This window comes from Parambassis ranga, chromosome 1 (assembly GCF_900634625.1).
Source record: "Parambassis ranga chromosome 1, fParRan2.1, whole genome shotgun sequence".
Classification (NCBI taxonomy): Eukaryota; Metazoa; Chordata; class Actinopteri; family Ambassidae; genus Parambassis; species Parambassis ranga.
The window spans coordinates 8,476,874-8,491,311 of record NC_041022.1 but is presented as its reverse complement, the minus strand read 5'-3'; the positions used below and the strand labels follow the sequence as shown (position 1 = coordinate 8,491,311).

The following is a 14,438-nucleotide window of genomic DNA, read 5'->3' as shown; positions in this document are numbered from 1 at the left end:
GTGCACCAAATCAACCCTCCCCACAGCACTGGCAAGGAAGAAGGAAAGAAAACCAGACTGGCTGGGAGTTTGATTGAACAGTACCAGGGATCTTGTGTGGAAGACGTGACAACAGAGACAACCTGGGCCCAAAGTTCTGTCCACATATTGGCCTATGCAAACAGCCCTGGTGGGCAAACATTTGGGCTTTGGATTTCCATTAATGAAATCTAACTATGGGCTGGTCTAAACTACATGTTCTAAGGGACGAAGGCATGGACTTGATAGTTGAGATTAATGGCTGGCTGCTATTACCGTTTTACTGCTGTGGCCACTTGTCAATTCCACTGTTTTCAGTAGGCCTTTTTTTTGTTTTACTCAAACACGACTGTGGCTGCTAAGCAAATGATTAAATGCAATGCATAACCCACTGTACAGTGTGGCTGGTTTACATAAAAAAGGTAGTTTCATGCACTGGAGAGCAATTTGTTCTGAGAAACGGGTCTTAGCACTGAGGGAATCACCTGCATCTTACTGGCTGCTATGGATGGGTTCCCTTTTAAAAATCAGTCCAAAGACAGATGCTGCTCAGAAAATGTGACTTTTCTGCAAAGTGCATGGAGGAAGAGGAAGGAAGAGAAGACGTCCACTGAGGAGTTTCATAATGACTTTAAGCCCTGTGGTGGAATACTGTTGTGTTCTGTTTGGAGCTCTAGAGACTCATCGTGGAGCGCAGTGAAGGAATTCTGCTGTTGTCTGACTGACTGCAGTTGAGCAGCAAGCATGGGACCGACAATGACAAACACAGATTTTATTTATGACTTTTTGTTTCCTAGGACATACAGTATATTTATTTCATATATTTATTTATTTTGAGAATATATTTTTACAGGTATGAGATCAAATAAAAAAAACATATCCAGAACAAGCAATGAGAGATCTTTTTTTTATTTATTATGTCATTGTTTAAACTGCTTTGGTCTCACTGTTTGATTAAAGGAGTTTTTTTTATGAACTTGTTAAATTAGCATTAATTGCATATCAAGATTTTCTTTCCAACCAGTAGCATAGTTACTTTACATTTTGCTGATGGACTTGTATATTTACTTGTATATTTTAGGTGCTACTGGACGAGAGAAAAGGGATGCAGTCTGCCAAAAATATAGTAAAATTCTCAACAGCTAGAATGCACTGGACTCAGCATCTTCTTGGCTCAATGGTACCATAAACAGCCTACCAGGGGCAAAACAAGGATAATGTGATATATTTATTTTAGGTTAAAATATCTATTAACTAAACTGTCACTCTCGGTTTCTGTCAAATAGCTAGTATCCAGCACTCTTCTGTCCATGTATGACTCAAAGTGTCTTCCAAAATGCTTGTGCAACTTATTTAAAAAAAAGTAGCCTCTGCAGGCAGTGACCTTACTTAATAAAGCTGTAAAAATATCCTAAAAACATCTGAAAAGATCTAAAATTCAGCTAATAAAATTGCCTAAGCGTCTACTAAAGAGACGTTCTCTGACATGCCAGGAAAAGATAGCAGAAACATGCACTCTCTCCTTTAAAGTCTTTCAAAGACAAGGCATTTTGTTTTTACTTGTACTTGAACACATCGTTATTTGAAGTTTTGCAGGTCACTATATGGTGATTGGTGTAGTGGTAAAGGAGGAGAAAAAATAACACGAAATTGACTGTCTGAAGTGACAGCACACATTTCCTCTGACAGACACTGCAATTAGAGAAGTGACTGGCAGGACAAGTGCTGCACTCTTTCATCCCCGCCTTCATCGTGCATTCATCTCTTTTAAACTGCCTGTCTTGTTTGAGTCATCGCTAGTTCTGAGACTGATTTGGCTAGATGTCACTCTGGCACAGGTGAGACACAGACTGCATGTAGCAAGGGTGCATGCAGTCTGTGGTTTAATAAGTTGTATGCAGCCATACAATTCACATTAAGTGTAAGTCCACTAAACTCCAAATGCTAATGATGATCTATCAGTTTAAGTTTCAGTATTAAATGGCTGACAAATACAGTATATCCCATTTCAAACAATATGCGTCCCGTCCTTATATCAAGGTGATGTGGGTCAGATATGAATGCATCTATGCAATTGAATATGAAGGTGCAGGGTGGTCTGGCAGCCAGATATTAGACTGATAGCTATTGCCTAGATGGTGCTACCATACATACTCATACATCCCCGTCCTCTCCAACCACTGTTTCCAACATGAATGTGTATCACTGGTTTATTATCTGCAGAAGATTTAGATTATCTCTCAGAGTATGTTTCGATTGCTTACGCCAGACAGGAAGGTAAGATGTGTTTTTCTTGGTTGGTTGTTTTGGCCTTTGCTCCACACTGAAGTCAACCCTACAATGCTTAGGAACTAGAAACGGTGGGTCATGGGACAACTTTAAATACATACAACTTTAAATATAGATCCTGTACTGTGTATTTCTTCCTCTGAAAATCACGCTGTGATAATACGAAGGAAATCAGATAAAGCCACTTCGAAGGAACGAGTGAAACTAAGTCTAATTTGGTTACCAGAGCTCAATAAGTCAATCTTTAGAATTACTTTAGTGCACCTTTAAGCCCTCTTCACACGGGACTAGAATTACCTGAGGAAGACATGTGAATGAGGGATTTGCCCCCCACGTAATGTGTGGTAACCTTTAATCTACCTTTCTTCTAACAGGCTCTGATTCGTGAATACCTAGACCCCCTGCAGTGGACCCCTGTGCACAAAGAGAGGGAGTGGAAAAAGGCACAATAAGCCATTTTAACATCTGACAAATGTTAGTGGGAAAAACACCTTGCAGCTTTGTTGGATTTGTCTCAAATTGTTTCATGTGTCCAGCTGTGTGGTACATCAGGGAGATATTGTCATGTATAGGTTGGTGCCAGCATACTGGCTCATCAGTTTGGCAACATGTTTCAGATAAGATTACAGTGCTCCTGCCCAGTCGTACAGGCTGCAGCATGGCTACATTGTGTCTAGTTAGGACATGGTTCAGTGCGTGTATAATCCTCTGATAGGGGTATGCAATGTGGGATGAGAGGAAGAGAACATCAGACAAACAGCAGCTGAGTACCAGCATACGGACACTGACTGTGAGCGTATGTCAGACACAGCAAGAGAAAGATCTTAAAAATAGGCATGAGAGAGAGGTATGACTTGAAAGTTTGTAAGAAACAGGTGGGTTTCTGAGAAAAAAAAATCCTATGTGGGTTCTTAGTGTTTTGCCGTCCTGTCAGGTTACAATCCTCCTTTGAAGTGTGCGTGTGCATGTGTGTGTTTGTAGGTAGGGGGAGGCATGTTTATGTGAGTCAAAGTGACTACATAGATTCATGTCAGCACAACTTCAGTGTATGTGTGTGTGTGTGTGATCTGTGAATCTGTGTGAAGGTGAGCCAGGGGTTCTCCTGACTAGAGGGCTGTCTGACTGATGTGTGAAGGCCTGTGTGTGTGTGTGCGTTTGTAGTGCTATACCTCCACCCCCTCTCCTCTCCCCGTCTGTCCTCTGTGGGGTTTTCCATTGACTGGTTAGATCTCCACTGTTGGATCCAGCAGGTAATGGTCCATGGAAGGATAACCACAGCAAAAGAATGAGAGACAAAAAGGGATGAGAAATGTGATGAAATTCTCTTGACATCTTTACATCTTGCCATTCTTTCTACAGATCTTAACCATTAGTCTCCTCTCCAACTTCTCCAAAAATGCTTGTCCTGCTCTGTTTTTGGATATTTTCTGCATAGCAGTTGAATTTTAAAATAACCAAATAAGGCATACAGCAAAAAAAAAATATCTCTAATCCCTGTCCCTTTCATGATTTTATGTGCTGTAAAGTGTGTGTGTCAGTGCAGCTACGCTTCAGGAGTTCACACAGGTGTTCTTCCTGCAGTCGTCAACACATGTACACACTCTTTTAAGGCATGCGCACACCGTCTGTCATCACTGCTCTCTGCGTGAGATCAATGGTTCTAAGGCAGTGACTCAGCTGTGGTGAATTCAGACAAAAAAAAAAACGTCCATCCCAAATTCTTAGACGTATTAGACAGCTATGAACTCATCACACTTTTGACTAACAAATGACCTAATCCCTAAAACTCTGACGTGTTCATCGGCTACATCAAACCCTACAGGACACACATTAATTCTTGCTGTTAAAAAACATCAATAGCAGTCTGCTATGGCAAACGGCTTCTTGGGAAATAACCCTGATCATCAGATCATGGGAGCGATATGGCTGCAAATACCTGTGTTAGGAGGCTGGAGAGTTGTTTGGTGGCACCAACACTGTAGAGGATTTTCATGGACCCACTGGCACTGTTGTGTTATTCTAATGAACACAAAAGCCATTTCCACAGGGTTAGTTTTAGGCAATGGACATGGTTTGGGTGAAAACACAGCTTTCATAACATTTAAAACGTTCCTTTATACCACTGCCATTATTAGTTACCATGGTGTTGGTCCCAGCCACAACAACACATATGATGGAAATGCATATATTCCTAATGATTATGGGCTGGTCTTGGCAAAGTAGCGATGGCAAAAGCTACCCCACTGAGCTTCTAAATCACTCTGCTGGAAAGCATATGGGCGGGTATAGGTTATTTGGCTGCAGTTTTTAGTGATTAGCTCTAAAAAACTGACTGACTTGCTGAGTGCATACAGTCAGGAGTGTTAATCAGTTTGTTCTATCATAACTGCAGTTTTATGCATTTATATAATTATACAATTGCATCATGACGTATTCAATCAAAAAAAAGAAGCAAAAATCATTTTAAATGATCCCAGAACATGAAACAATACTGAGTGAAGCTACATCACAGGGTAAAGTAAAGTGAATGTACCTGATGTGCACCTCCACACCCTCCTGCTATTTTCTCTGGGTCTGTTTCAATGATAGAGTGTTACCTGACATATTGCAGATGAAAGATTCACACCGGTGCACATATTTTCAACCCTGTTATCATCAACAGTTCTTAAGCACAGTCACTGAACATGTTGTTGAGCAGAAGGCAGATTCCATGTCAAATACCCATCTAACCACTGCCTTTAACTCATATCCACAAACCTTAAAACCACAAATTACACAGAACATGGGTATAGGACATGAAATTGGACAGAAACAATCTTTTTTTTTTTAACTTTTTTTTTTTAAGATGATTATGACAATAACAAAGTGCTTTTATTTTATTTTTATTTATTTTTTTTATTAGTTTACAAAGGGTGTTGGCAGAAAGATTTTTACTGGCCCTGAGGTCACAGAATGGTGCCAGCACATAAAAAATAATTCCCTTTTAAGTCATGTAAACATCAACAGGCTGTAATTGGTGGTACAGGGGTTCTATGTGAGCTCAGTGGTTTGTTGGAGTTTCAAACTTCACATTTTAATACATTTAGCTGACTGAATTATGTTTGTGGGTGCCCAGACGTAAGGAAAAAAGAAAAAAAAGAACAATAAACTCCGCTGAACCTGCAGGTGTGATCATACAAACAACATTTTTTTTTTGTTTTTTGATTTTTTTTTTTGTTTTTTTTTGGGGGTTGGGTGGGGGGGGTCAGGAAATGTTCATTGTAGGGAAGAAGTGATGCAGAATAACCACCTAAGCTGGTCAAGTTGCACATTTTCTAAAGGACAGTAAGTGAATTTAAGTTCATTTCCTCTTTCTTGTCACTTGTGTGCTCTCACACCTTGATGACAGAATGAACAAGCTCAAGTTTGTGCAATGCTGAGGTCTCACTGCATGTTTAAAATATAAGTGAAACTAGAGTAAATGCAAATTGATTCTTGTATGCTGATAAATTAACAGAAACCCTTACAGACAATCAATCTCATAACAATGTACACCATGGTTGCCGCACTATACATACTTCCAAAATGTTACCATTTTTGCAGGTATTTTGTCAAAATGCCTCCTTTTACTAGAGTGCACAAGCTGCTTAAAATGTTACCCACGACGGTCCCTGCTTTAAGCCGCATAATTGAGTGAATTTGTCTTTTTAAATTTCCTGTCACAGGAAAAGTCGGTGGTAGTGAAAAGGCAACTTGAGCAGTATTAGGAGGTAAAAAAAAAAGAAAAGAAGGGATTAGAGATGAGAAAGCAGATACTTATTCCCCTGTGGTTCTCCACCTTTGTGTTGTAAAATCATTTCTGGGGCTTACGGTGGACATGTTCGCTCAATGCTATGGATTCACAGACAGATTCACTCTTAATAGCGGTGGAAAACATCCATTAACATAACAGACAAGGAGGGCTACTGAGAGAGAGAGGAGCGAAAGGTAAAACCCAGTGGTGCCTTTTAATGGGAATGGCTGGTTATCCAGGTTCATTTTATGGAGTATTTTCTCTAGTACTCATAAAGCATGTTTGAAAATACTCTCATTTTTGTATTGCTTCTTTTCTTTATGATAACGTGCTCATTACTGCTCCCGGACGTTGGAGAGACGTTACCACCCACTGCTATTTGACGACTGGTGCAAACTGCAATCATGGTGGGTGTTTTCTCTTTAATAACCAACGAAGAGCCAATTCCACACTTTGCCAAACAACACAAAGAGTGATATTTATGTTTTATTAGAAAAAAGTTTCAAACAGTAATACATGAGAAAAGTTGTAAAGGATAAAGACTAACTGGTTGGTTTGGCCGTATCTGTTAGCTGACCCAGATCCATTAAAGAGCAGCAAAGACTCGCTTCTGCTAGCTCTTCTTTGGTGCCTTCCTTACAATCCTATACTTTGAAAAATTAATAAGACAAGCTGAATTTGACCTAGCAACTTTATGACCAAAGGAATAATTTGCATCACTATTTTGTTTTTTAGATGAGTGCGAGTGGAGCTGAGGCAGGTGGTCACGTAAGCAAGCAGCTTGTGATCTGAGACGGTCCTCACCTGTCACTCAAAGAGATTAATTACCCATAACTAAACCCTGAGAGAACTAAAATATGTGAGCCTTATAAAAATAAATACATTTGATAAAGACCAAACCTGTTAAATATTTAACAGTTGGACCTTTTTTATATGGGGGTCGTGGGGATTGACTCACTTTTGCAGCTTGCCTCAAGTGGCCAACAGGCATTTCTCTATTCATTTCAGCATTAAAGCAGAGTTTCAGTCCACTAAATCACTAGAGAAAATGTTGCAGCTGCAAAACATCATGTCACAAAAAAGGATCAATACAAAATGGTGAACATAAGTCTCAAAGATACATTTTTTACTAAGCAAATTTCCTCTTGCTGGATTCATTCCCTGATGTGTCACAACCTCCAAGACCCTCTAAATACTCAGCAGACCTTAAATTCAATAATGGCTAGAGCTGTATTTTTATTATCAGTCTTCACGGGTAGACTAACAACATCCAGTCTCTTGGGGTGCACGCGCGCACGCAGACACGCACACACTCACGCGGTGGAAGTAATTAAAGCAAGTGGAGCTAAATTGAAGTATATTGAACTCATCTCTCACACGCTCCCACTCTGTCAATAGATCACTCGCCAAGCGCTATCGACCTGCTGCAAAGACTTCCAACTGCAAAATCCTCCTCTCTGCAGTGTGAGTGAGAGTATGTTGGACACTGGGGCAGAAAGAGGGGCACAAGAAGATGCAGAAAGAGACAAAGACAGACGAAGAGATGTAAAGAAGTATTTGCAAAAACAAAATTTGGAATCACCCTATTTTTTCTTATCTATTACCAATCCCCCCACCACCTTCATGTCTCATCTTTTCTTGCAATCTGTTCTTTTTCCAACTCTTTGTTTTCTCTCAAACCCTTTATCTTTTTCTATCTTGCAGGAGGAGGGTAATGATTGTAATTAAATGAGAGTCTTACACTTCCCCTCACCACTAGATTAGCGGATCAATGGAACAGCATTTGTGTGTTTATCGGTGAGGTTGATACCTGTATGTGTATGTGTTTGTTCACAGACTCTATAGCCATCATAAATACACAATAGCTCAGGTGACAACTTATGACATGGGGGAACAAAGCCCTGCCGATGAAGAACAACAAGGGGGAAAAAAATGACAGCAGAGATTTTGCAGAATCGACAGGGGAATAGGGAGCCATGGATTTTTTACTGAATAATTAGTAGAAATTTTCCACAAGGACTCGACATGACAAATGTGTGTCAAACGCAGCATCAATGGCAGAGGAGAAGAATACCTCTGCTGCTCTGTTGAAATGCATTTGCCCCCTGTGTGGTTAGTCCCCTGTGCTTGATGTGAATTCAATTGGACTGAATTGATTATCTCCTATTTGTGATCAATCCTAAGTGGGTTTACATGTATTGGCTCTGTCCCCTCACTGTGTGACTGTGTGTCTGCTTGCATAATGCCTTTTTCTCCATCCAACTCCATCTCTAAATGATGATTCAGTTGTTTTTTGTATGAATTGTTACCATCTAAAATTGTTGTCTCAATAAAGTCAACGCTGTTTTTTATTGCTATATAAAATATATAATTCGATTTCATACAGCCCTATTGTGCAATAGGTTTTGACCTAGAAGCACAAACACATGCGCACACACCAGCACAGGTCCAAGCATGCAGTGTGCAGATTTCTGTTCAGTGTGGTGGGCCTATCAAAGTGTGGTGGTTTCCTCCTGTTAGTGTGACAGCTCTTAAGCCTCACACATGAAAGACTGACAGGGAAGTTTTATTAAACCTGCTCTCAAAGCCTGTGCACGCCTGTGTGTGTGTGTGTGTGACTGTGTTCTCAGCTCAGAGAGGTGTAGACAGCGGTCAGACTGAAGACATGCCAGATTTTTCAGAACAAAACATGACTTCACAACAACAACAGCCTTCCTCTGGGCTTTTATCTGTTCCCCTTTCCTGAAACGTGAAGCTCTGAGTTCAGACATGAAGGTTCAATCCTTACACATTCACAGAGACAAAGTTTAGTTGAGATTTTTAGTATTTCCAAAGTAAATATTTGCATATAGGGTGATGATCCTGAAGTAGGTCACAAGTCACATGATGCTGAGATTTACTAATTTATTTGCATGCTTTCCACACCTGATTAGGGGCAGTTGCTGGATTAGGGAGTGAAAGGGATAATACTTTACAATGTAAAGTGGTTCATTATAAATCTGCATATCTTAACTAAAATGATGACGATATTAATCACTGTGAGTGTTCTTCTTAGCCACAGACACACATACACAGTATCAGATCATGTCTTATTTTGTGAGTGCATCATCAATGATTTCTCTTTAAATGAAGAAAGGCATCAACAAAGAATTAGATTTGTTAGCCTGTGATGATAGTATCCATACCTGAGGAGTTACGACATGTGGAGGTGACAGGCAATATTTGTAAAAGCATCCCCGCGTGTTTGAGTGTGTTTGCAGAACAAATGGCAGCAGAGCTATGGAATGCTCTCCTAACACACTGTAACAGCTGTACTTGAATAAAGACGGTAACTATGGCAATAGAAAGCATATGACACACACACACACAGACTCACATTATCAGAATATCAGGATAGAGAGTGATCACTGCCTTTCTAAGCCAGGGAGTTTTCCTTACCTGGGTTGCATGTGTATATTTGTATATGTGTTTGTTTGTGTGTGTACTTTTGCTTTGACCTGTCACGTCAGACAGTTCTTCGATATACCTCTGCGATATAGACAATGTGATCAAGTAATGCTGATTTGTCCATTATCCAGGACTTAGGCCAGAAGTGCAGTGTATTGGATGGTTCTTTCCTTGCATTCCAGTGCATGCATGCCACCAAGCATATGCATTTACACACACACACACACAAGAAATCCTTGGAGTGAAAGAAATCTGTGTGTTCTCTCATCAAAAGCCTCATTCATCAGTTTTGCCACAATGCAAAATGTAATTGATACCATAAACCAAACACTTAGAAGGAGAAACATCATCTATCATTAAATCACACTGTCTCTACAGTGACACAATCATTGTTAAAGATGTTGAAATTCATATTGTTTCACTCTTGACAAGGCTAAACTTGCAAATCATACTCAAACCCACCAGTGATGAATCTTAGTGTTCTCTGTATATGTGCACAAAGGTGTAGGAAAACATCTGACCTGTTAACGTGATCCATGTGTCATCCTGCAGCACCTCAGAGGGAGAAACCAGCAGGACAACGCCAGGCATCAGGTGCAGGACTGGAAAGAGAAAGGACAGTTAAACAATAGTTCAAACCTGTCAGTAAACATATTATTTAAAAATGTTAAAAGGTCTTTTTTTACAGATAACAAAAAACAAATGGCCAGGCCAGGACAGCCAGTCCCAGCAGTGGTTTGTTGATCTGTAGAGAGACAACGTCTGCGACCAGACAGTTTACACTCAGTTAACAGTTTGAAACTGCTACAACGACTTTGTTTAAGGTATTTGCTTGACAAACTTGACGTGTTAGCCTGCTTGCTAACAGGATATGACAGGTCATTGCACCTCTTTTGCTCTCCATATGGACAGTTTAAATGCATGGAACCAAGGCCTGCTTGCATGTGATTTGCGATGGGGTCAGAATCCTGTTCCTGACCTGCAAACTCAAATGTAGAAATATGATTATAGAAATGACTCCACTACAACTCACACAAATAGTGTGTGCGCTTCTAAATGATACCTTCAGATTGGCTTATGCAGACTGATGCAAAGTTTTCAGTTTTATACATTTGAATTACAACATGTCTTCAGACATGTTGACCTGCCGATATAAGTTATGTCTGATACAACATATAAATTTAAGATGACACAAGCCACAATCGTTGTTACACAATGTCAGATTCTAATGTGACAAGATGCCAGAAAGATACTCTACTTCTTTAATTTTGACCTCTTGTTAGTTCACAGACAGGTCAACAAATGAAGCAATAATGGCTGAAGCCATGGCCACCACTGAAGAACAGGAATGAGGCTTTTTTAGCCTAGCATAGAATGCTAAAGGGCAGAGAAGTCCACCTACAGCACCAGCTTAAACAATATTTCCCATTAGCACACTCCTCTTTCCACGTTCCAGCTGGGTCTGGTTCTCTCCTCCAGAGAGGCTAAAATCCAAGCTGATCTGGTGCGCTGCTTCTGGACATGTCAGTGCATGTAGCCTGCACCGTCTGAACATCCACAGTGCCAGTGATTTATATGTGTGTGACTTTTGTGTGTTTTAATCACTGACTAGAAACACGCACACAAATGTAGACACAACAAAAAGACAGGTGAGGTTTACATATAGAGCATATGTGCATGTAAGAGAATCTAGAGCATGAGAGTGCATGTGTCCTTATACTGATGCTTGAAGTCAGGTGGGCTAGCACATCTAGGGTCCCCTTTGAAGGTGTGTTCATGTAGACAAACACACACACACACACACACACACTGACCAGCTGTTTCTCTCTTTGATCTCTCTACTTTTTCCATCCTACCTGCCATAGTTGCATCTCTTTCTCTGCCTGTTCCACTCCCCATTCCTTACTGTAGCTCTCTATTTCATCTCCTGTAATTATAAGTGTTTATGTTTTAAATGTCAAAGTAGATTCAGAAGTTGCACAGACTATGCTACATAAAAAAGACAGGAAAAGAAAAATCTAGAAAAACTGACCTTGAAAAGGTCTGTAGATCTGCAGTGAATTATATACACATTCTTGTCTTAGGATGTTTCTATGCAACATCCTAAGACCCATGCACAACTTGGGTGCAAAAAAAAAACACTCCTCACAGCAGATGTAGTGGACACAAATGAGTAGAGAGAGTAGAGATGAAAAGGAGTTATAGGGCAATAAACTGCACCAATGTGAAAAAACAGGGGATGGTTATGGATGAGGGACATTAAAAATGGTCCTAAAGACATTTGAAGTGTGTGAAGCAGCCACCTTATGTTTTGGTTCGGTTTGCTAAAATCAGCTAACATACATTAGCACGATGTGTGATTGACAGTAATGAGAGTGTGGTGGTAGAGGCCGCAGTAGCAGGAGCTATTCACTGGCAATGGTGAGTTTTTGTGCATTGGTTTCATAGTTATCAATATAGGAGTGAAAAGCAATGCATAGGCTGGCTGAAAAAAAGTACAAAGCTGTTAAACTCCATTGGTCAACATTGGTAACATGCATATTTGCTCATTGTGAATCCTCTGGACTATCACCTGCATCTCTCACAGTCCTTTTAGATCTGCATCCAAAACATAATGTCAAAACATTTAAACTTACAATGAGCACGCAATGGCAGATAAATGATCTAAATGTTTGATCATTGAGTAGAAAGTAGAAAAAGCTCAAATGTTCCGTTCAGCACACAACAACTAAATCTTCACACACACATCTGTCTTTCTGTCTGTCTGTCTGTATGTCAGTCAGGTATGGTAATTATTGTTTAGATGCAGCTCTCTGCAGTAGGTATGTCCCAGCAGTAAAATGTACAGAACAATGCAGAAATTAAAACTTCTTTTCTTTCATAAATGTTGATGTTGTGGCGCGGGGACACTGTGGCGCTAAACAAGGATCAGTTTCATACACACACTCTCTTTTGATAAGAACACACACAGAGATGGAGCACATGTAAGAGATATTCTTTACAACATTTCAAGATCAGCGAGTATTTAAAGTATTTACACGAGGCCAACAAATCAGTCGAACCTTCACTGCTTTCAAGCAGATTTTTTCCATTCCATCCATTTTCCTGAACGTTGGCAAGCATAACAGGAATTTTTAAGAGCTTTGATATCCCAGAAACCTGTAACATGGAATCATTTAGCTACATACAGGTGCTCAGCTTCATACAAAATGTGAGGTTAGAGAACAGATGGTCAGTAGTAGATCTTCTCTATCCAGATATTTAACTGTATTAAAATACTGGTGATTGTGATGACATCACTGATTTCTTAATATTTACGTCATGATAGATGTAACATTTCTGCAGATGGTTTTCAGTAAACATTCAAAATGGCTGCATGGGAAACTAAAGTCATCTTGTTGACGGCAGCACCCCAGATGATCAAAAAGCTGTGTTTTTAACCCAACATTTTCCCATGTTATAATCTTCTTTTAACCATCTTCCCTTCATCTTGGAGCCATTAAGACCTTCTAGTGTTACCTTGCCTGTCTGTGGCCCAGCGGAGCCCCAGTCTTTGTCTGGACCCAGGCAGCAGGTGAATAGGGTGCCCAATGCGAGGGGCCTCTCAGCCCAATTACACCTGATACCTGACTCACACTCCCACAGTCACATCCAAACATCCACCCACTAAAGTCCAGACTGGACCCCTGAAACCCCCCTCAGCCAACTACTCCTGTATGCCTGCCACCTGGCTGGCTTTTTTTTAAACACACACACACAACATGAAGGATGTTAGTGTTGACAGTGACAATGCAGTGTGTATGTTATATGTTCTAAGCTTTGCCCTCTCTCTTTTCTGTGGAGTCTATGTGGGCTCTGCCCTGTTGTCTGAGCCTCATATCTGTGTGAACTCTGTGTTCACCTTTGAAGTTCTCTACCATGCCTCTCCTCACCCCCTTCACCCCTCCCCATCTCTCCCATAGCTTTGATTCCCTTTCTTGTTACAGGGAGTTGGCTGATCCACAGATAATGCCACTCGGTCTCTACGAGGTTACCACAGAAAACAATCAGCATACACTGTATGGTTCAGATGCACAACAAATAAGGAAGTACTTAACCTGACATGTTTTATTTGTTCATTAGCATGTTCGGATGGAAGCATCTACTGAGAGACAGAAAATGGATGGATGGACAATAATGCACCCGTTGTTGTGTTTGCACTTGATTATTGGTGTACTTTGTCCACACACTGTCTGCTCCTTTCACTTTTACTGCATGTCACCAATGTGCTGAAATAGCACAGCTGCTTTGAAGGGACCCAGGTGGATTAAAACAAGCCTCCCGTTTGCACGCCGATGATACTTTGACTGGACTGGCTAAAGGACAATACAGCAAAACCTCCTCATTGCCTTTTTTAAAACGGCCACAAACAACAGTGCAGCCACCACAGAAATGACCAACTACACATGGTAGCACAGGAGTATATATCTTTCAGGGCCAAATATTAGTTGCTGTTTTTGGTTTCATCTGTGCAGTTTAATATTGTGAAGAGATGTGCAACTGGAGATTTGAAGAGATATTACCTGATTTTGCATGCTCCAATGAAGTTCCTCCAGTTTTAAAGGTAGAAAGTAAAAAGTTCATTCTTGAACCCTGAAACAACAATTGACAAAATAGACAGCACATCAATGCACCATACTGAATTGTCATCCAGTATTTCATTATTCAATCACTTTTATTTTGACTCTATAAAGCATTTTGTGAAATGCATGGCAATATCATGACAGTAACTTCTTTCACTTTCTGTCAGTACACATCTGCATGTGTGTTTGTGTGTGTGTGTGTTTGTGTGTGCACCTTTGTGCATCTGACAGTATGAATATGTGTTTCCATAGGAAATGATAAATGACTTATTTCGATTCCCCCAGCTGTT

At 40.3% G+C, this 14,438-nt stretch overlaps 1 protein-coding gene across 7 annotated transcripts in view; it reads right to left on the bottom strand.

Annotated features, from left to right (window-relative positions):
* micu3a (mitochondrial calcium uptake family, member 3a) overlaps positions 1-14,438 on the bottom strand; it is a 50,680-nt gene that overhangs the window by 28,477 nt on the left and 7,765 nt on the right. For 5 of the 7 annotated variants that reach the window (XM_028401101.1, XM_028401154.1, XM_028401144.1 and 2 more), the window contains exons 3-6: positions 14,089-14,158; positions 10,048-10,128; positions 4,244-4,326; positions 3,477-3,541 (exon numbers count right to left, since the gene is read on the bottom strand). The gene's annotated coding sequence lies outside the window, so the exon portion shown is untranslated. The remainder of the gene's footprint in view (positions 1-3,476; positions 3,542-4,243; positions 4,327-10,047; positions 10,129-14,088; positions 14,159-14,438) is intronic. The other 2 variants (XM_028401110.1, XM_028401118.1) reach the window with 2 other exon arrangements.